Here is a 20942-nt window from a genome sequence, read left to right as displayed (position 1 = left end):
ATGAAATAAAAAAGAAGACAGTTAACTTTAAGAAGCCACAACTCTTATGACCTTATCTGTAATCTCACATTATATATTGTATCACACATATATGCGTGCTGATTGGGGGGGGGATTAAAGAATGCCTTTGAGTATTTATGGCAGTTCATGTTGGGACTAAACCATTCAGATGGGGGCGATGGACTGTACCATTGTGAGCGATAACTCCGCACTTTATAATAATAAACATGGATTCGCCTGCAGTGAGAGCGGGTTTTGAAGATATTGGTAAGTCACGAGGTGTTAAAAGTCGAAACTATTAATTTTAGTAGAAAACAATTGTCCATCACAAAATATTTAAGTAATAAAGTAAAAGAAGTAAGGACATTCATCTCCATTCATACTGCCTCATAGACTGATAAATGAAGGCTACACTTTGTATTTATTATTTCTCTCTCTCTCTCTCTCTCTCTCTCTCTCTCTCTCTCTCTCTCTCTCTCTATATATATATATATATAGAATGTATATATGTATGTGTCCTACTGTCCCGTGTGCAGTCCACCGAGCACATTTCAAGCACATTTTATTCTTAGGCTTATGTTCAGGGCAAAACATTTATAATCCTGCAAACATTTGTTGATTTAAATGTATTTGTGAGGTTAATGTCTGCATCTGAGTCATTTGATTTGATTGACTGAACCTAATTCATGAAGCTGATTGGAATTCATGAAGCATGAACAAGTGTTTATATGAGAGATTTGTTATTTATAAAAAAGTCTGTAAATTAGAGAACTGTTTGTATCCTACTCATACTTCTGGGAGTGTTCAGATTTAATGCAGATGAAGATTTATTTATGTAAACTTCAAATTGATGGACTTTAAATTCTGGATGGATTTATATCATTCTTTGAAACTTGACAAATTAAAAATGTTCAGTTTCACTTTTGCAGCTGTTTCAACACATTATTACTAATTGATTAATAAAAGAGGCCTACACTACATAATTCCAAGGATTGCATTAAGGTGCTGTAAGTAGTTTGATTACATGCGCTTTGGAGCTACTTGTCTGAGAGTTGAATTGATTAAAGTCTCCAATCATTGTCTAAAGTTTATTAAATAGAATAGTTTTTTGTGCAGTCACTTTTGTTGCATGTCTGAACGAAGCTAGCACATTCTCACTGTTTGGTTTAGAAGTTCTGCAAAAAAAGTTATTCAACTCCAGAACAGAATAAGAAGATTACAAATGCAATAGAAATCTAAAATGTTACAGTCCTGTATACATTTTAGTCCACAATTTCTTCTGCCGATGCTATCTACATCCACTCTTTTTCCACCATACGTGTCAGTACCCCAATTTTGAATTCTGCAATGAAATAATGCATTATGAGGTCTCCAAAAAATGTCCTATAGGCTTCTGGTCTGAGCGGACACCGGTGCATGAGGCTGCATCATTAGGACAGGTTGAGAATCTCCAGGTTCTGGTTGAAAGTGGTGCATCAGTAAACGCAGCGACAGTAGACAACATGACCCCGCTGCATGACGCCTGCATACAGAATCACCCAGAGTGCGTTCGAGTGCTTCTGAACGCTGGCGCACAGGTGACGTCTACTCTGCTCAGTCTAAACTTTGTATTATGGTGTAATAATAAAGTGAACGTTTCACAATCGTAATAGAACGTAAAGGTTTTACAGTATTATGATTTTTTTTTCCTGACACATTTAGTGTTGTGTTTAAGGTGGATGTACGGACCATTCATGGTAGCACTCCTCTGTGCCATGCGTGTGCTTCAGGCAGTGTGGAGAGTGTGAGACTGCTGCTGGAGCATGGAGCTTCAGTGAATCCCTCTCTCACGGCCCTCACTGCGTCTCCACTGCATGAGGCCTGCATACAAGGTGAGACTGGTACAGAGAACAGTGTGTTGATCAAACTGGGATTTGTTCAGCATCTCTTTACATTTTTTTGCCATTTGTCAGATGCCCTTATACAGAGCGACCCACACACCTGAGCAGTTGAGGGTTAAGTGCTCAGGGCTCAAGGGTCCAGGAGCAGCAGCTTGGCAGTTCTGGGACTTGAACTCACAACATTTTGACCAGAAGTCTAATGTTTTAACCACTGAATTGCTTTTGCTCACTTTTGTAACTCAAACAAACCCATATCCTGCCATAAGTGTAACCATGAGGACAGTTCTGATATCTGCACACACACTTATCAATCACATAATAGCACATAGAGGTATTTGGTTGATAGCACATTTTGGGTGCAGGTAATCCAGAATGTGTGAAGCTGATTATATCAAACGGAGCCCTGCTGGAGGCTTTTGATATTCACTTTGGGACGCCGCTGCATGCCGCGTGTTCTAAAGCACATCTGGAATGTGCCTTACAGCTGCTCAATGCAGGTGAGAAAGGGAAAAAAAACTGCTCCTGACTGTTACCACATTCATACTCCATATAATCTCAGGTTGATTATAAAATGCTTAAGAAGTTGTTCATGTCAGAGGTTTCCTGTAAGGAGATATATATTTCACATTTATTTAAGGAGCTTCCAGTGTCAACGCTTTGGAAAATAATTTTCTGTACTTCATGACTGAGGACTCTTTTTTTAAATATATGCTGTTTTTTTTTCTTATTAACTCGAAGAGAAAGAAACTGCGGGAATGGCTTTATATAGGTTACCGTAATTTCCGGACTATTAAACGCACCCAAATATAAGCCGCACCCACTGAATTTGACAAAGATTTTTATTTTGAACATAAATAAGCCGCACCTGTCTATAAGCCGCACTGTCGCACTGTCTACACTGAAACTAATGAACTTTACACAGGCTTTAACTAAAGACTTGTATTTAAACAGAAGCGTTTTAAGAAAGTCATTGTTCACTGTCTTCCTCCTTCCTTTCACAACAATTTCTCTCGTTTTTCTTTTTGCATCGTCGTGCGTTTAAAAATCACCATCAGTGAAGCGTTTCTCCCGATGCCGTGCAACTCAGAACACAGGTGAAGTGGGTTTTTTCATGCCCGATTGTTTTCAGCGTGACGAATGATTCACATTTCCTGTTGCCAGTGAGCGGCAGGTCAAACGTCAGAGGAACATCATCCATATTTATGATGTGGTGCGGCCCGATTCAGTGGGAGCGCATCTGATTTAATATAAAGAGTTTCATTGGTTCACCTGAACCTGTTCGGCAATTTCAATTGTCTAATGTTACGGGGCTCTGTTTTTTTGGCTTGACGCTTGTGAAACTGGGAAAAATCCATAAATAAGCCGCTTCATTGTTTAAAGCATGGAAAAAAAAGTAGCGGCTTATAGTCCGGAAAATACGGTATATAGAGTAAGTGCTAACAGGGACTTGCTTCAGGGACTTTACAGGTCACTGTTAACAAATTACTCTGGTATAGGAGGAATTAATTCCTAATTTCATCTAGAGGTGTAACTGTAATGACATGACCAGCCTATTATACCATTTTTTAAAGAGAAGGACACTAGGATTGTATAAATAAATGTCTAAACTGATTTGTATTCCTTTTTTTAATTGAACATTGTATATATGTTTTAAAGGTGCACGAGTAAATGCCACAAAGTTCCACGAGACAGCTCTGCACCATGCGGCAAGATCCGGTCGAACCGACCTTATTGAGCTACTGGTGGAGTTTGGTGGAGACATTAATGTCAGGGACAACATGGGACGCAAACCGATAGATTACACTTTTCCAGGATCCCCATCTCACAAATGTCTACAACACTATGAGAGTGAGAATACAATAAAAAAAACGGCTTTCAAGAAATACCTATTTAAAAAATTACCTAATCTCTATGTACTGCATGTATTGCATATGTATTAAACAATGTCATATTTCTTTATATTGAAGAAAAAAGAATTTCTGTTTATAAAAAGCCTCAGTTATAATGAAAATCTAGGGGCAGTTGCTGGGACAGACATTAGGATGTTAACCTATAAAAAATGAAGTGCCCTTAATTATCATTGCCGCACATGATAATCACACAAAGATGAATAATTGCAGATGTTATATGAACAGAGATTAGTTACAAAAAATGGAATATGAGTTGTTTATGTTGTGTGTGTTGCTGCAGGTTGTCCTTTGTCTCTAAAGGAGCTCAGTCGTATCACTCTAAGGCATGCCCTGGGAACCAGAGCGCTGCAGGTCATCACCAAACTAGACATCTCGCAACGCATCATCAGTTACCTTTCTTACAAATAATACAGCAAAACAATCATATGCATGGTTACTGTGTTACTGTGAAAATGGGAAAAAAAAAACTTGGTTGGGGGGTTCGGGGGACGGAGTGATTCATTAAGCATTGTGCTGTCATCAACTGCTGGTTGTCTTTAAATATGCTGGAAATATTTTGCATTGTCTTGTGGTTCTTAGATCAAAGGGTTTAATATAAAAGGCAACCATTTGATCCTAATTTGCAGAAGACATATACTACAAGTCCAGCTTTCTGTTTGTTTCTTCAGATATGAAAGTCTTCTGCCTCCGGTAACGGATAAATGATTGGTACGTAAACTCTGTGGGTAAAATATAAATTGTGATATAAAAAGATAATTTTAAAAGTACAAATCTTTACTTCTTATTTACCCCTTTTAAATTATTATTTTTTTTTTTAACCATTACAACTAGAGTATGTTAGAATTTGTAGTGCAAAAAATTACCCGTTTGTCATACAAATGTGGACGTTCAGCTCACAGGTCATTCATCTGGCCATCTTTTAAGTAATTTAAGATATTCATGAGACACATTTAAACAAAAAATCAGAAAAGACTGAAACCATTTTGTGCAGGGTTTTTACTGGAAAACTGTCAAATCAGCGATTCAGTTTGTAGATAAAATGTTGAATAATTATTATTTTTATTATTTTGTGCCATTGTAGTGCTATTTAACCAGCAGTTAAAGTTAGCTTATAATGAAAATATTTTTTTTTTAATTTATAGTTTTAATTTATAGTTTAGATAACATGGTTGTTTTTTGTTTTTTTCCATCATTTTTTTTTTATATTTGATAAAATGGTTCCAATTTCTTTATAATTATTATTATTTTACAATTATATTACGATAGTAATAATATAGTATTATAATTACTTTATTATTATAGGTGTCTGCTAACAGTGGCTTTGTTTTCTGGGTTGTTATTGGTTATTTGTAGGTCCATCCGTTCGTCCGTCCGTCCGTCCATCCATCCATCCACTTAGAAATCATGGAGGGGTCTGAAATTGTCATCGTAGGTGCATGTCCACTGTGAGAGACATAATCTAAAAAAAAAAATCCAGAAATCACAATGTATGATTTTTTAACTATTTATTTGTATGATACAGCTGCAAATAAGTATTTGAACACCTGAGAAAGTCAATGTTAATATTTGGTACAGTAGCCTTTGTTTGCAATTACAGAGGTCAAACGTTTCCTGTAGTTTTTCACCAGGTTTGCACACACTGCAGGAGGGATTTTGGCCCACTCCTTCACACAGATCTTCTCTAGATCGGTCAGGTTTCTGGCCTGTCGCTGAGAAACACGGAGTTTGAGTCCCTCCAAAAATTCTCTATTGGGTTTCGGTCTGGAGACTGGCTAGGCCATGCCAGAACCTTGATATGCTTCTTACAGAGCCACTCCTTGGTTATCCTGGCTGTGTGCTTCGGGTCATTGTCATGTTGGAAGACCCAGCCTCGACCCATCTTCAGTGCTCTAACTGAGGGAAGGAGGTTGTTCCCCAAAATCTCGCAACACATGGCCCCGGTCATCCTCTCGTTAATACAGTGCAGTCGGCCTGTCCCATGTGCAGAAAAACACCCCCAAAGCATGATGCTACCACCCCCATGCTTCACTGTAGGGATGGTGTTCTTGGGATGGTACTTATCATTCTTCTTCCTCCAAACACGTTTAGTGGAATTATGACCCAAAAGTTCTATTTTGGTCTCATCTGACCACATGACTTTCTCCTATGACTCCTCTGGATCATCCAAATGGTCATTGGCAAACTTAAGACGTGCCTGGACATGTGCTGGTTTAAACAGGGGAACCTTCCGTGCCATGCATCAAACCATGACGTCTTAGTGTATTACCAACAGTAACTTAGGAAACGGTGGTCCCAGCTCTGTTCAAGTCATTGGCCAGCTCCTCCTGTATAGTTCTGGGCTGATTTCCCACCTTCCTTAGGATCATTGAGACCCCACGAGGTGAGATCTTGCATGGAGCAATAGTCCGAGGGAGATTGTGGAGGGGTCTGAAATTGTCATCGTAGGTGCATGTCCACTGTGAGAGACATAATCTAAAAAAAAAAACCCCAGAAATCACAATATATGATTTCTGGGGTTTTTTTTTTTTAGATTATGTCTCTCACAGTGGACATGCACCTACGATGACAATTTCAGACCCCTCCATGATTTCTAAGTGGGAGAACTTGCAAAATAGCAGGGTGTTCAAATACTTATTTTACTCACGGTATATATATATATTAAGATATATATTAAGATAGATAGATAGATAGATATTATTAAGATAGATAGATAGATAGATAGATATTAAGATAGATAGATAGATAGATAGATATTAAGATATTAAGATAGATATTAAGATAGATATTAAGATAGATATTAAGATAGATAGATAGATAGATAGATAGATAGATAGATAGATAGATAGATAGATAGATTAGATAGATAGATAGATAGATAGATAGATAGATAGATAGATAGATAGATAGATAGATAGATAGCACAAGCACACCATGACCATTTCCTTGTACATGCAACCCATCATACTACAAAATGAATCTGCTTCTGAAATAAATATATTATACACACGCACACACAAGCATTTCAAACCTATGACTTGGTGGAGCATTTAATATGTGAGCTGATTATGTTTTAGATGATTATTTAATTTCGAAGTGTTTTTTACCTTTACTTTATTATGCTGTAGTATCAGTAGACATTTCCGCAGTGTAGTTTGAGCTAGTGGACTACATTTCCCATACTTCCGGGGAAAAAAAAAGCCTGGACAACAACACGATCACGTGACCCCCACACCACGTCTGTAAACACGGTGTGTTTCTGCGGCTTTACAACTTGCATAGGTTCATTTAATATCTATACACGTGAAAGATGGCGGTGGACGCAGGAACGCCGTATTTCTTCGGTGATATCGGTAAAGGCTAAAGCATACATGATCGATTTACCGGGGCACGATATCAGCACTTGATGTTTCCTTGTGTTACAGCGGGCCGTGTTTATCCGAAGGGGTTTAAACACAGATTGCATGTGCACACACAAGGCTGAAACATGTGGTTTTTATCTTCATATTAATACAGATTTAATTTTTAGTCACTTGTAAATAATCTAACCTTGACCTAGAGACCTACTTTTACTATATGATTCTTAAACAAATCCTCATGCAAACAGCTACATGTGGAATATATTCATTCATTTATTTATTTACCTTTATCCTGGGCTGAATGTTTGTCAATGTTCAAAACACACTCATACACATACATACAGTACCAGTCAAAAGTTTGGACGCACCTTCTCGTTCAGTGGTTTTCCTTCATTTTTACATAATTTTCAAAGTTGTACTTTAATACTAAAAACATCCAAACTACGAAAGAACACATGGAATTATGTCATAAACAAACAAACAAACAAAAGAATATATATTGGCACACTCAAGGCATTCTTGCATCAGATTCCTGAGGTAGTCACCTGGAATGGTTTTCATGTGTGATTTGTGATTTCAGGATGATATGCCTGGTCAAGTGTTCATTTGTGACATTTCTTGTCTTCATGATGAGTATTAGACCATGAGTACAGAGTTAATAGCCGTATTAGTGCTACTACAACTACTGCAAAAATCCATATTATTGTAAAGAACACTAAGTTAAGTAAAGAGAAACGACAGACTTGTTATTTCAAGAAGGTCAGGTTTCCAAAACTATCAAATGCTACGATGAAACAGACCTTCCCAGGATCAGAAAACCAAGGTCGTGAGTCAAGCCTGCATAGTTGAATTGTGGCAATGGAACCATTACTTTGGAAGAAACTTGCTTTGGCCTAGAAACATGAGGAATGCTTCAGTGGATCACTGGGATTAGTGGAAAACTTTTGTATAGGTTTAAATTTGAGATTTTTGGTTCCTACTGTGATGTCTTTTGTTTTTAGATAGAGAGGGTGGTTGGACAGCTCTGGACCAGAGTGTGAAGCCAACAAGTACTGAACACATCTGGAAACTCCTTAAAGATTGTTGGAAAACAAGTTCAGGTTACTACCTCATTGAGGCTGACTGATAGGATGCCAAGTAAACAATAAAAAATAAGGAAAAAAACAATGAATAAGATGGTTTGTCCAAACATTGAAATGGTAATGTTTACACACACACAACACTTTTCAACACACTCAGGGTAAACTTCAACTAAACAGTCCACCTACTAACATGTTTTTGCTAGAGAAGAACCTAGAGAAAACCCAGACCAACATGAGGAGAACATGCACACAGATCCAAACAGGAACTTTTAGACCTTTGAGAGCATGTGGTACCTGTACATTAGTTGCTGTTCTGGCAGTGTAACTGTTTTACACTCTGTCTGTATGTGGATTAGGCTTCTGGTCAGAGAGGACAGAAGTCCACAAGGCTGCGTATCAAGGGCAGGTGTCCCATCTGCAGAGCCTGATCCAGAGTGGAGCATCAGTGAATATTGTAGCTGTTGATTCCATCACTCCTCTCCATGAGGCAGCTATCCGAGGACAGACACAGTGTGTGAGGCTGCTACTGGATGCTGGAGCCCAGGTGAAGGTCACACACACATGCACACACACACGCACACACACACACACACACACCTCCAGATTTAGCCTTTACATGTTGATCTCATCAAAAAAGAATCCGATTTTTAACGTTTGCCATATTTGCTTTTTTTTGTACATAGTCTTTGTGCTATAAAATAATATGAAGTTGACTTTTGTCTGACTTAGAGAGAGAAAGAGACGAAAAGTGAATCCAGTAAGGAAAAGACTTGTGTATGCAAGTGATAATAGAACTTGTTTTCCAGTTGTTTGACAATATATAAAAATTAAAGTACATCATTCTTGGAAATTAGAAAATTATATTCATTGGTAAACTGCTGTTGTATAGGAGGAATAAAATCATTTGAATAGTGTTTTTTAATTCATTTTTTTATGTATCACACTGCATTACATCTCACCTTTTTAGTGTGTTCGTGTGAATTTGTATTTTTGCTGATGCATTTGAAATGTGTTTCTGAATCATCACACAAGTGAGTGCAAATGCTGTTCTTTCTTTAAAGTCTGAATTGGAAGAAAAGCAGGGGGTGGGGTGGGGTGGGGGGGTGGTCTGTAAGTTATAGTGTCCTTTATTTAGGTACATGTTTGGGTTTGCGAACGGAAATCTGGGATTAATCCGGTATAACGAATAGAGGTCGATCAGTAGCTTCCGACACAGATACCGATAGCTAGGTTAGATCGTACTTGGCGAAAACCTGTTAATCAACCGATAGTTTTTAAAATGGATACTGGATAAAAAACAAACACAACATTAAATGTAAAATAATGTTAAACTTTATTACAAAAATAAAAAGACAATACTTGAAATGTGCTAAATAAAATAACATTTATATATTTTATATACAGTGGGTACGGAAAGTATTCAGACCCCCTTAAATTGTTCACTCTTTGTTGTATTGCAGCCATTTGCTAAAATCATTTAGGTTCATTCTTCTTCCTCATGAATGTACACACAGCACCCCATACTGACAGAAAAACACAGAATTGTTGACATTGTTGCAGATTTATTAAAAAAGAAAAACTGAAATATCACATGGTCCTAAGTATTCAGACCCTTTGCTCAGTATTTAGTAGAAGCCCCCTTTTGATCTAATACAGCCAGGAGTCTTTTTGGGAAAGATGCAACAAGTCTTTCACACCTGGATTTGGGGATCCTCTGCCATTCCTCCTTGCAGATCCTCTCCAGTTCTGTCAGGTTGGATGGTAAACGTTGGTGGACAGCCATTTTTAGGTCTCTCCATAGATGCTCAATTGGGTTTAAGTCAGGGCTCTGGCTGGGCCATTCAAGAACAGTCACGGAGTTGTTGTGAAGCCACTCCTTCGTTATTTTAGCTGTGTGCTTAGGGTCATTGTCTTGTTGGAAGGTAAACCTTCGGCCCAGTCTGAGGTCCAGAGCACTCTGGAGAAGGTTTTTGTCCAGGATATCCCTGTACTTGGCCGCATTCATCTTTCCCTTGATTGCAACCAGTCGTCCTGTCCCTGCAGCTGAAAAACAGCCCCACAGCATGATGCTGCCACCACCATGCTTCACTGTTGGGACTGTATTGGACAGGTGATGAGCAGTGCCTGGTTTTCTCCACACATACCGCTTAGAATTAAGGCCAAAAAGTTCTATTTTGGTCTCATCAGACCAGAGAATCTTATTTCTCACCATCTTGGAGTCCTTCAGGTGTTTTTTTAGCAAACTCCATGCGGGCTTTCATGTGTCTTACACTGAGGAGAGGCTTCCGTCGGGCCACTCTGCCATAAAGCCCCACTGGTGAAGGGCTGCAGTGATGGTTGACTTTCTACAACTTTCTCCCATCTCCCGACTGCATCTCTGGAGCTCAGCCACAGTGATCTTTGGGTTCTTCTTTACCTCTCTCACCAAGGCTCTTCTCCCCCGATAGCTCAGTTTGGCCGGACGGCCAGCTCTAGGAAGGGTTCTGGTCGTCCCAAACGTCTTCCATTTGAGGATTATGGAGGCCACTGTGCTCTTAGGGACCTTAAGTGCAGCAGAAATCTTTTTGTAACCTTGGCCAGATCTGTGCCTTGCCACAATTCTGTCTCTGAGCTCTTCAGGCAGTTCCTTTGACCTCATGATTCTCATTTGCTCTGACATGCATTGTGATCTGGAAGGTCTTATATAGACAGGTGTGTGGCTTTCCTAATCAAGTCCAATCAGTATAATAAAACACAACTGGACTCAAATGAAGGTGTAGAACCATCTCAAGGATGATCAGAAGAAATGGAAAGCACCTGAGTTAAATATTTGAGTGTCACAGCAAAGGGTCTGAATACTTGGGACCATGTGATATTTCAGTTTTTCTTTTTTAATAAATCTGCAACAATGTCAACAATTCTGTGTTTTTCTGTCAATATGGGGAGCTGTGTGTACATTCATGAGGAAGAAGAATGAACTTAAATGATTTTTGCAAATGGCTGCAATATAACAAAGAGTAAAAAATTTAAGGGGGTCTGAATACTTTCCGTACCCACTGTATATATATTAAGGGTAAATAAGACATGCATTCAAACTAAAACATAAAGGAAACACTTCAAGTGAATAAAAACATTTACAGCCAAAAAGAATAAAATACCCTTCAAATAAACAGCATGTGGTGTCAGTGATTTGCCTCTAGAGGCCGCTCTCGTACTGTATGACGCAACCCAGAAAAACAATTTGTTTGGATTTTTGTCGATAATTCTAGCAATCAATTATCGTTATCCCAATAAATCATCGACCAATGATTCGGTCCAGCGCTAATAATGCGTTTGCATTGCTTTGCAGGTAGATGCGAGGAACGTGGACGGCAGCACTCCTTTGTGCGAGGCCTGTTCTGCTGGAAGCTCTGAATGTGTACAGCTGCTCCTCGAGTATGGAGCAATGGTTAACCCCGCCCTGACCTCTCGCACCACCTCTCCACTGCATGAGGCCTGCTTGGGAGGTGAGGATCAGAGTTACACACCATATTTTCCCATGCCGGTAGGATAAGATTTGTAGTGTGGTGATCATGACATCTGTGTAAATGTGTGTATTGTTTATATTTAAAGGAAACGCTGATTGTGTAAAGCTCATGATAGCAAAGGGGGCAAGTCTGGAAGCCTATGATCTGTACAACGGCACTCCTCTTCATGTAGCCTGCTCTACCCAAAACCTAGAGTGTGTCAAGGTGATACTCAATGCAGGTAGAATCACAAAAAAGGTGTATTTAAAATCATGATGCTTTCCTGTCTACAAGCACCACAATGCGCTCTTTCTTTTTTATTTGGAACTTAACTTATAGCAGTGCATTTTAGGATTTTAAGCATATTCACTATTGTAATTTTGTATTTTTTACATAATACAGTATGCTATAAACAGCTCCTGATTTCTGCCAATAGGAGAACTGTTTCAGAAATTCAGAAATATTTTTCGGATGTCATTTTAATCAAATGTTTTCTCTTGCATGTTTGTGTAAGGAGCGAAAGTGAATGTTGTCCGGCTGCACGAGACAGCGCTACACCATGCCGCGAAGGCCAACAACGTCGAAATGATCAAGCTGCTGGTGGAGTTCGGGGCAAACATCTACGCCAAAGACAAACACGAGAGGAAGCCTGTTGACTACACCAAGCCCGAGACACCAGCTGCTCTGTGTCTGCGGCTTTACGAGAGTGAGTAAAACATCGCTTTAATGTTCAAGAAGTGAAAAGTAAAAAAAAAAAAGCTGTATTTTATGCATTCTTAATGGGTTAAATCCCATTTTGATGTGCATTAGGTCAAGGGTTTAAACCAGAGGTGCAGAAGTAATATTTTTCAAAAAAAAATCAGTTGCACACTTAACAACCAATTGCTTATTTCTGAGCCCCTGGGTCAAAAATGCACTTTGGCATGTGTGTGTGTTCATATATAGCCTTACATGGCAATTTAATAGGAACAATTGTGCCAAACATTTGTGCATTTACCAATCATGTGGCAACAGAACAATACACAAATTCCATGCAGATACACGTCACAAGCTTCAGGTAATATTCACCAATGGTGGGCCGTGCATGTGGTGCCTGGGCCTTTAGTGGGGATTTACCCGACTTAATCCACCTCTTAATTCCACAGAGAGGCATTTCGCATATGGAGGTTGAATACTCTTTCCCGGGCTGAGACAAGCTAGATAGCTTCAGGGTTACCTGACCTCTGTATAAGACTGTAGAAAGAACATTACTTATATTCTTACATTTCAGTGCTTATGTTAGTTCTCACTCTCCAGTGTTCTGTATTGTTTAAAGACTATAATCACACTCTTGATGTCACCCAAAAGAGAATGGGTTCCCCTTTTGAGTCTGGTTCCTCTCAGGGTTTCTTCCTCATGACTTAGGGAGTTTTTCCTTGCCACAGTCGCTGCTCATCAGGAATAAATGCACACCATTCACCCTTACTGTTAATTTTCGTAAAGCTGCTTTGAGACAATGTCTGTTGTGAAAAGCGCTATAGAAATAAACTTGACTTGACTTGACTCTCATCATGATGTCTAGCTTTTCCTGAAAATAGATTTTCAAGTATGTCCAAGACGTGTTTTGCCAGCCGAACTTGACTGTAACAGTTTCCATCTGACCAACCAATCGGAGGACAGAAAAATGCTGACACTTTTCCCTGTGAGGTGAAATCTGAAATCTGATTGGTTAAAGAAACATTTATTTTTAATAGAGACTAAGAATAAAAAGGCCAGTACTACTGACTTTGAAGGCCCGGGGCAGATTAGATTGACATGGCAGCACATAGAGGCTGAAATCTGATTAGACAAGAAATCTAACATCCACAATTTCATGGAACAAATATTACAATTTAGGTTGTAAATGTAGGTCAGTGCTTCTGATATTGTTTAGGCCAGCAGAGAAGGCTTTGCTGGCCCTGGCCTCCCTCCACTGATATTCACATAAAGCACCAGAACAGTCTATAGATTAGGTGCATTACAAATATAAAAAAAAATCCTCCACAAAGCATCAGTTCTGCAAGCTAAGAAAGCACATGTTAAACTTTAAGCTGGATTGGTAACAAGATCAAAACACTACATCTGGTTTCACTGCACAGGCGCACTCTAACTGGACAGTTTGAAAGAAAGACAGTAAAGGAGCAGGTGATTATCTGATCACATATCATTAACCATATCATTATAGTTTCTTCATATGATCAAGGTGATCATTAGTTGGCACTTTGATTTGTAGTAAAAGGGAAAAGAGTCATTAATCTGTGCCAGCAAAAAATAAATACCCTCCACCTTTCCCTTTTCAACTTGAGGTGGTATCAAAAAGTTTCCCAGCACACCACACATCTGAACGCTTTCACCGAATGTCCTCTCTCAGACTCCTCAAAACCTGGCACTAGAACTTGCTATTGACTCTCTGGCCCCTGTGGATGAGTTCTCGATGCACAATGCTGCGAATGTCATAGAATAAAGATGATGAGCATGAGATTGTCCAGGCGCAGACCTGTCTAGCTTTTTTCCACAGCGTTGTTCAAATCACATGTGAGGATTGTCTGGACTGTTCCATATGACACACTGACAAAAGCAGCAATGTTGTGGATTGTTTACTGATGATCATCATGTAGAAGTTGCCAAATGGTTTGGACATTTTCAGAGGTTGAGCTCGCTGAAGGTCTTCCTGATCTCTCGTCGTCGTCTTCCGCTCTTGAAGCGCAAGTGCCACTCAAAACACCTTAAATGACACATTGCAACCCTGACCCTGTGGCAGATTTGCTTAGTCTCAAACAGAATTTCACATTTGTTTTTTGTTCTAAACGTGCTAACGTTGTAACGCACATAGACGGAATAGCAGCTCCCAATGTACACAGGACGATGTCTTTTGGACTTTTGAAGGTCGGTGCTTCCTGTGACTGTGAATGCAGCCGTCTGCGATCTGTTGGAGTGTTACCAATCTATTTTAGAAACTTTTTTGATACCACATTGTATATATACACACCATCCATTTACCCGAATCATCTCTCAAATATTTGACAGCAAATATTTTTAATTAGAATCAGCAATTTTGAACATTGCCATGAGGTGGCACTGTTGCTTTAATTATACATTTTTTTTTATACTTTCTCTATATGACACGACTGAATGATAACTGATAATAAATTAGCAAAATTTACATAAACCGAAACTCATTGACAAGTAGTCTACATTTTTCCGCCCTATATTTTATGGCTTATTGCACGAGTAAACAGTAGCTGTTACTCTTGACTGTGTGCTGTACAAAAAAGGAAAACATGCAGAGTCTCCCAGAAACATGCGTGATGTGTATTTGGGCAGCAGTTCTTGTTTAAAGGGTTTGCTTGCTGTTTGTAGTGACTGGTAATCCAGCATGTAGCCTTGGTGCTAAATGGGATGTTTTGATATAGAGCAGGAATAAACAGAATGAGGATGGAGAACAGCTGGTGGAATGTCTCTCACCGCTGTCTCGTGAGGTCCTGTGGCAGCCATATCTTAGCAGCACATGCCCCAAAACATTATTAAAGAATGTAAACTGTCTCAGGCAGGTTCTGTGTTCTGGTAATGTTTTTATGAGCATGTCTAAACATGTGTGACATTTTAATTCATGGCCTGCTAATGGAAGTGGAGATAATAGTCTGTGATGGATGAGGCTCAAGACTGTGGCATTGGCCACCCAGATTTAACATATTATGTATTCCTTTATCCCTGACCCAATGCAAACTGGCTGAAGATTCGTTTTTTTTCTTAATTTTAATTCACAGTACATGCACAACAGAACTAAATCAAAATTCAGTTAGATCATCAAAGATGCATAAAACCTTATAAAAACCTGCATATGGACATGATGGTTACATAAGTCTGGTACTTTATAATAAGCAGTTCATTTCCATATTTTTTTTGCCCATACAGCTCAGTCCCACTTTCTTGCTTCCTACTGGTGCAGTAGGAAGCAAGAAAGTGGGTCTGAGCTGTATGGGCAAAAAAAATATGGAAATGAACTGCTTATTATAATTTTATTGTGTTGAATCGAAAACGGATCGCACTCTAACGTAATGGAATCGGAATGAATCGTATCACGTTGCACCAGGAGATGTTTCGTATGAATCTTTAAAGTATCGTATTGTTGGCTATGCATCAAGATGCTAATGGCATCGGCTTTAGTTGTTCCTAGCAGTGAAGAGCTTTGACATGTAAAATTATAACCCATGTTCTTATGGTGCACAAGAACATGGGTTATAATTTTACATGTCAAAGCTCATACGAAACATCTCCTGGTGCAACGTGATACGATTCATTCCGATTCCATTATGTTACAGTGCAATCCGATTTCGATTCAACGCAAGGAAATTCAATACAGTACAAAGCAATAAAAAATATAATTCTATGCAATTTAATATGAAAGAGATAGTTTGCTTTTTTTTCTTGGTTCAGACAGACAACTAATTATACATTTAATTAAGTGCATCTGGACTTCTAACGCATCTGTTTTTCACAAACAGGTCTTTGTAGTTAAAAAGAAAAAAGATTTCATGTAGCAGCAGTGGTGCTGAGAGAACGTGCTTGAGAAACAGTTTAGCAAAGAGAAATGAATCTACATATAAAATATCAGTCAGAAATTATTAGTCACTTATTAAATAATAAAAGTATAGTGCATCTACATACATGTGTATACAGTGGTGTGAAAAGTGTTTGCCCCTTTCCTGATTTTTTTGCATGTTTGTCACACTTTAATGTTTTAGATTTCTTTCTTTCTGCTTCTCCCATTGGGGGTCGCCACAGCGGATCATCCGTATTCATGATCCGCATTTTTGATTTGGCCCCTTTTTTTTTTTTTTACGCTGGATGCTTTTCCTAACGCAACCCTCCCCATTTATCCGGGCTTGGGACCGGCACTAAGAGTGCACTGGCTTGTGCAACCCTAATGGCTGGGGTTGGTTCCCTGACCGGGGAATCGAACCCGGGCTGCAGCGGTGAGAGCGCCGCATCCTAACCACTAGACCACCAGGGAACTTAATGTTTTAGATAATCAAACTAATTTAAATATTAGTAAAAAAAACAAAAAAAACACAAGTAAACACAACATGCAGTTTTTAAATGAAGGTTTTTATTGTTGAGGGAAAACAACAACCTAAACTACATGGCCCTGTGTGAAAAAGTGTTTGCCCCCCTGTTAAATCTGTGGTTTATCACACCTGAGTTCAATTTCTCTAGCCACACCCAGGCCTGATTACTGCCACACCTGTTCACAATCAATACATCTCTTAAATAGGACCTGCCTGACAAAGTAAAGTAGACCAAAAGATCCTCAAAAGCTAGACATCATGCCGAGATCCAAAGAAATTCAGAAACAAATGAGATAGAAAGTATTTGAGATCTATCAGTCTGGCAAAGGTTATGAAGCCATTTCTAAAGCTTTGGGATTCCAGCAAACCACAGTGAGAGCCATTATTCACAAATGGCAAAAACTTGGAACAGTTGAGAACCTTCCCAGGAGTGGCCTGCCGACCAAAATTACCCCCAAGAGCACAGCAACGACTCATCCAAGAGGTCACAAAAGACTCCACAGGTAGTGTGATGGTCTGGGGCTGTTTTGCTGCTTCAGGACCTGGAAGACTTGATGTGATAAATGGAACCATGATTTCTGCAGTTTACCTACAAATCCTGAAGGAGAATGTCTGACCATCTGGTCGTGACCTCAAGCTGAAGCGAACTTGGGTTCTGCAGCAGGTCAATGATCCAAAACACACCAGCAAGTCCACCTCTGAATGGCTGTAGAAAAACAAAATGAAGACTTTGGAGTGGTCTAGTCAAAGTCCTGACCTGAATCCTATTAAGATGCTGTGGCATGAACTTAAAAAGGCGGTTCATGCACAAAAACCCTCCAATGTGGCTGAATCACAACAATTCTGCAAGGATGAGTGGACCAAAATTTTTCTCATTGCAAGCTATCGCAAACCCTTGATTGCAGTTGTTGCTGCTAAGGGTGGCCCAGATGCGAATGGTGTAAGGGATGTGAAAAATGCATTTGCTTCTGGTAGCTGTTGAAATCTGCGATTTCATTAACTTGTAGAAAGTGTGACTGTGCTTTCGGTTCAGCAAAAGTAGAAATATCCATTTTCTCATGTATACTGCTAATCATACAGTTTATAGATAATCACACAGAAGAGAAATTTTGTGTTAAAATTCAATTTCCTTTGATCTCCTTGCAGTTTTCTTCTTTATAATCCTGTATTTATGTATGCATAGGTTAATGACTGTATTAAGAATCCATGTATACATACATGCCAACATATATTTAAAGCAAAACTCCTCAGTGAAACACATTAAATATGTATTTGTTGAAATATAATGATGTGTTGGATGATTTATTGTAATTTGTTGGTTTAAGGTCACAGGTACCGTATTTTTCGGACTATAAGCCGCTACTTTTTTCCTATGTTTTGAACCCCCCGGCTTAAACAACGAAGCGGCTAATTTATGAATTTTTCCTGGGTTTTTCATGATTTCACAAACTTCAAGCCAAAAAACTGAACCCCATAACATTAGACCAATGAAATTTCCGAACTGAAACGAAAAAACGCACCTCACCTGTGTTCTGAGCTGCACAGCTTCGGGAGAAAATTTTTTTTATGGTACTTTATAATAAGCAGTTCATTTCCATATTTTTTTTGCCCATACAGCTCAGTCCCACTTTCTTGCTTCCTACTGCCCCACAAGAACATGGGTTATAATTTCACACGTCAAAGCTCTTCATTGCCAGGAACAACTAAAGCCGATGCCATAAGAATCTTGATGCATAGCCAATGATACAATACAAAGATTCATACGAAACAGCTCCTAGTGCAACCTGATACGATTCATTCCGATTCCATTACGTTACAGTGCGATCGGATTTTGATTAGATTCAAAATAATGCAATTCAATGCAGTACAAAGCAATTTTTCCAGGGTTTTTCCCGGTTTCACAAACTTCAAGCCGTAAAAACTGAGCGACATAACATTAGACCAATGAGATTTCCGAACGGAAACGAAAAAACGCACCTCACCTGTGTTCTGAGCTGCACGGCATTGGGAGAGAAAAAAGTTTTTTTTTTAACGCATGACGATGCCAAAAGATAAACTCCCGAGAAAAATAGTTGTGAAAGGAAGGAGGAAGACAGTGAACAATGACTTTCTTGGTAGGCTACTGTTTAGATACAAGCCGTTGTAGCGTGTTGAGTCTGGGTGAAGGGAGAGCTCTAGTTGTAACTCCATTTGCAACAGAAATCATATAAGCACAGACAGGTTTCCAAAACTCGTGCTTTTTTATTTTTCTTGGCAACAGCGTTACGGGTTAGTCAAAGAAAATGAGCATCAGAAAATAATAAGGACATAATCCTCGTCTTGCACACATGCAGTAATACCTGCAAAATGCAGTGCCAGGCTATTCCCAAAATACCGCTATTCTCCTAAAGGAAGCGCAACATATTTCACCCGTTACACCGTGTGTAACATGTCTTTCGTTAAAGCCTGTGTAAAGTACATTAGTGTAGACACCCAGTGGGTGCGGCTTTTATATGGGTGCGCTTTATAGTCCGGAAATTACGCTATATTATAAATATCGTCTCATAAGTCATTTATGTGGATTTTTCCTTCAACACAGGTGTGTAAACAGATGTATAAGACAACCCTAAGGTAGAACGAACGGACAGCGAGTAGCAGATGTAATGAGATGTTTCACATTAACACCTTCCCACTTACTCTGCTTTGATGTTTAGCTGCTGTGTGTGTGTGTGTGTGTGTGTGTGTGTGTGTGTGTGTGTGTGTGTGTGTGTGTGTGTGTGTGTGTGTGTGTGTGTGTGTGTGTGCGTGCGTGCGTGTGCGCGTGTTCCTTGCAGGTTGTCCTCTCTCTCTGCAGCAGCTTAGTCGCATCAGACTGAGGCATGTACTGGGCAGTGGAGCGCTGCAGATCATCACCAAACTCAACCTACCCAATTTCATAATTCGCTACCTCTCATACCTGTAAGATACACACACCCACACACCCACACACACACACACACACACACCACAAGCTCCCTCAGGGCTGGAACAACTCAGAGCTTCAGTATGAGCTTCATATATCTCACATTTCTTACCTGTTAATATATCCATATATTTATTATTTGAATATTATTTATAAAAGTTGTGATGCACTTTCTTGCTTATGGTATATCTTGATTTTTGACTGCTCAATTAAAGCATTAGCCTTTGTAAATATCAGAGCAAAGCACTTGGGACATTCTCAGTACTGTTTAGTAGAGAAAGCCAGAGGATGTAGAAGTATGAGATTCTACCAGCTGTCTGCACTCAGGAACTTCTCTGAACGCAACCTGCGAGACTCTGAAGTGGCAGTACATTAGTTACCTTGACTACAGCTGTGTAGCGTGAACAACATTCAACCAGCCTGAAGCGGATTCAGGCAGCTTCATCTGAAACACTTTCCAAACGGAGTCTGCAGACCTGACAACTTGTTGTAGCACGGAATCCTCACAGATTTTAATACACAAGGACAGACATGCTCAGAGCTAGAGATTGCAGACCTTTTCAGATCTACATGCCTGTTTTAGTGACATTCTATCCCTTTCTTGATGTAATATTGGTGCTTATGTGGTTTGGTCCTCGTGTATTTTTATACCAATTTCTTTGGCTATTATAATTGGAATGATTTTAGGCTTGGAAACAACGTGGCAGCATAATAGTAATGAGTCTGTTTTAATTATGGCATAAATTCAATTCTGACAATCCAGTAATTAACGTTTTAGGAAAAGCTTGCAATATAGAAGCTTTATAAAAAAGTTAGTGTTCTGAGTATTATAAACAGACATTCTGTAGAGCATAACTAGGCATGCTTCATTTTATAATCTGGCCTTTGAACGTAACAGTAAGGGGACAAATATAATTTATATACCTATTTTGCAGCCAGTTTTGCACTGACTTTTAACTCACTTAGCCACATTAATACAACTCGCAGGTACAGCAGGAAGACATTTTTCTTTCATTGGTGCTTAGCATTAATTCAGCCCATTTTATATGAAGGTGATCAATGTAATAATTAACATTTTTAGTGGAACTACATAAATCGATTTTAAGACCTAATGTCATTTTTAATATGGTAAAGTTTATTTAAAATTTTGAAGGGATTCTCCAGTGCGAGCACTTTGTATCAGTCAGAGGTGAAGCTATAA

At 39.1% G+C, this 20942-nt stretch overlaps 1 pseudogene across 1 annotated transcript; it reads left to right on the top strand.

Moving 5' to 3' along the window:
• The first annotated feature begins 135 nt into the window (after positions 1 to 135).
• On the top strand, positions 136 to 19914 carry LOC310719317 (annotated as a pseudogene). Its single transcript, XR_014538268.1, has 11 exons — positions 136 to 267; positions 1390 to 1577; positions 1715 to 1871; positions 2243 to 2377; positions 3537 to 3728; positions 4071 to 4195; positions 7098 to 7140; positions 8585 to 8772; positions 11557 to 11954; positions 12228 to 12419; positions 19614 to 19914. The product of XR_014538268.1 is annotated as an uncharacterized misc_RNA (transcript).
• Positions 19915 to 20942: the final 1028 nt, after the last annotated feature.

The sequence above is a fragment of the Silurus aristotelis genome (genome assembly GCF_946808225.1).
Source record: "Silurus aristotelis genome assembly, chromosome: 24".
Lineage (NCBI taxonomy): Eukaryota > Metazoa > Chordata > Actinopteri > Siluriformes > Siluridae > Silurus > Silurus aristotelis.
The sequence above is the reverse complement of the archived record's forward strand: the minus strand, read 5'-3'. Positions and strand labels throughout refer to the sequence as shown.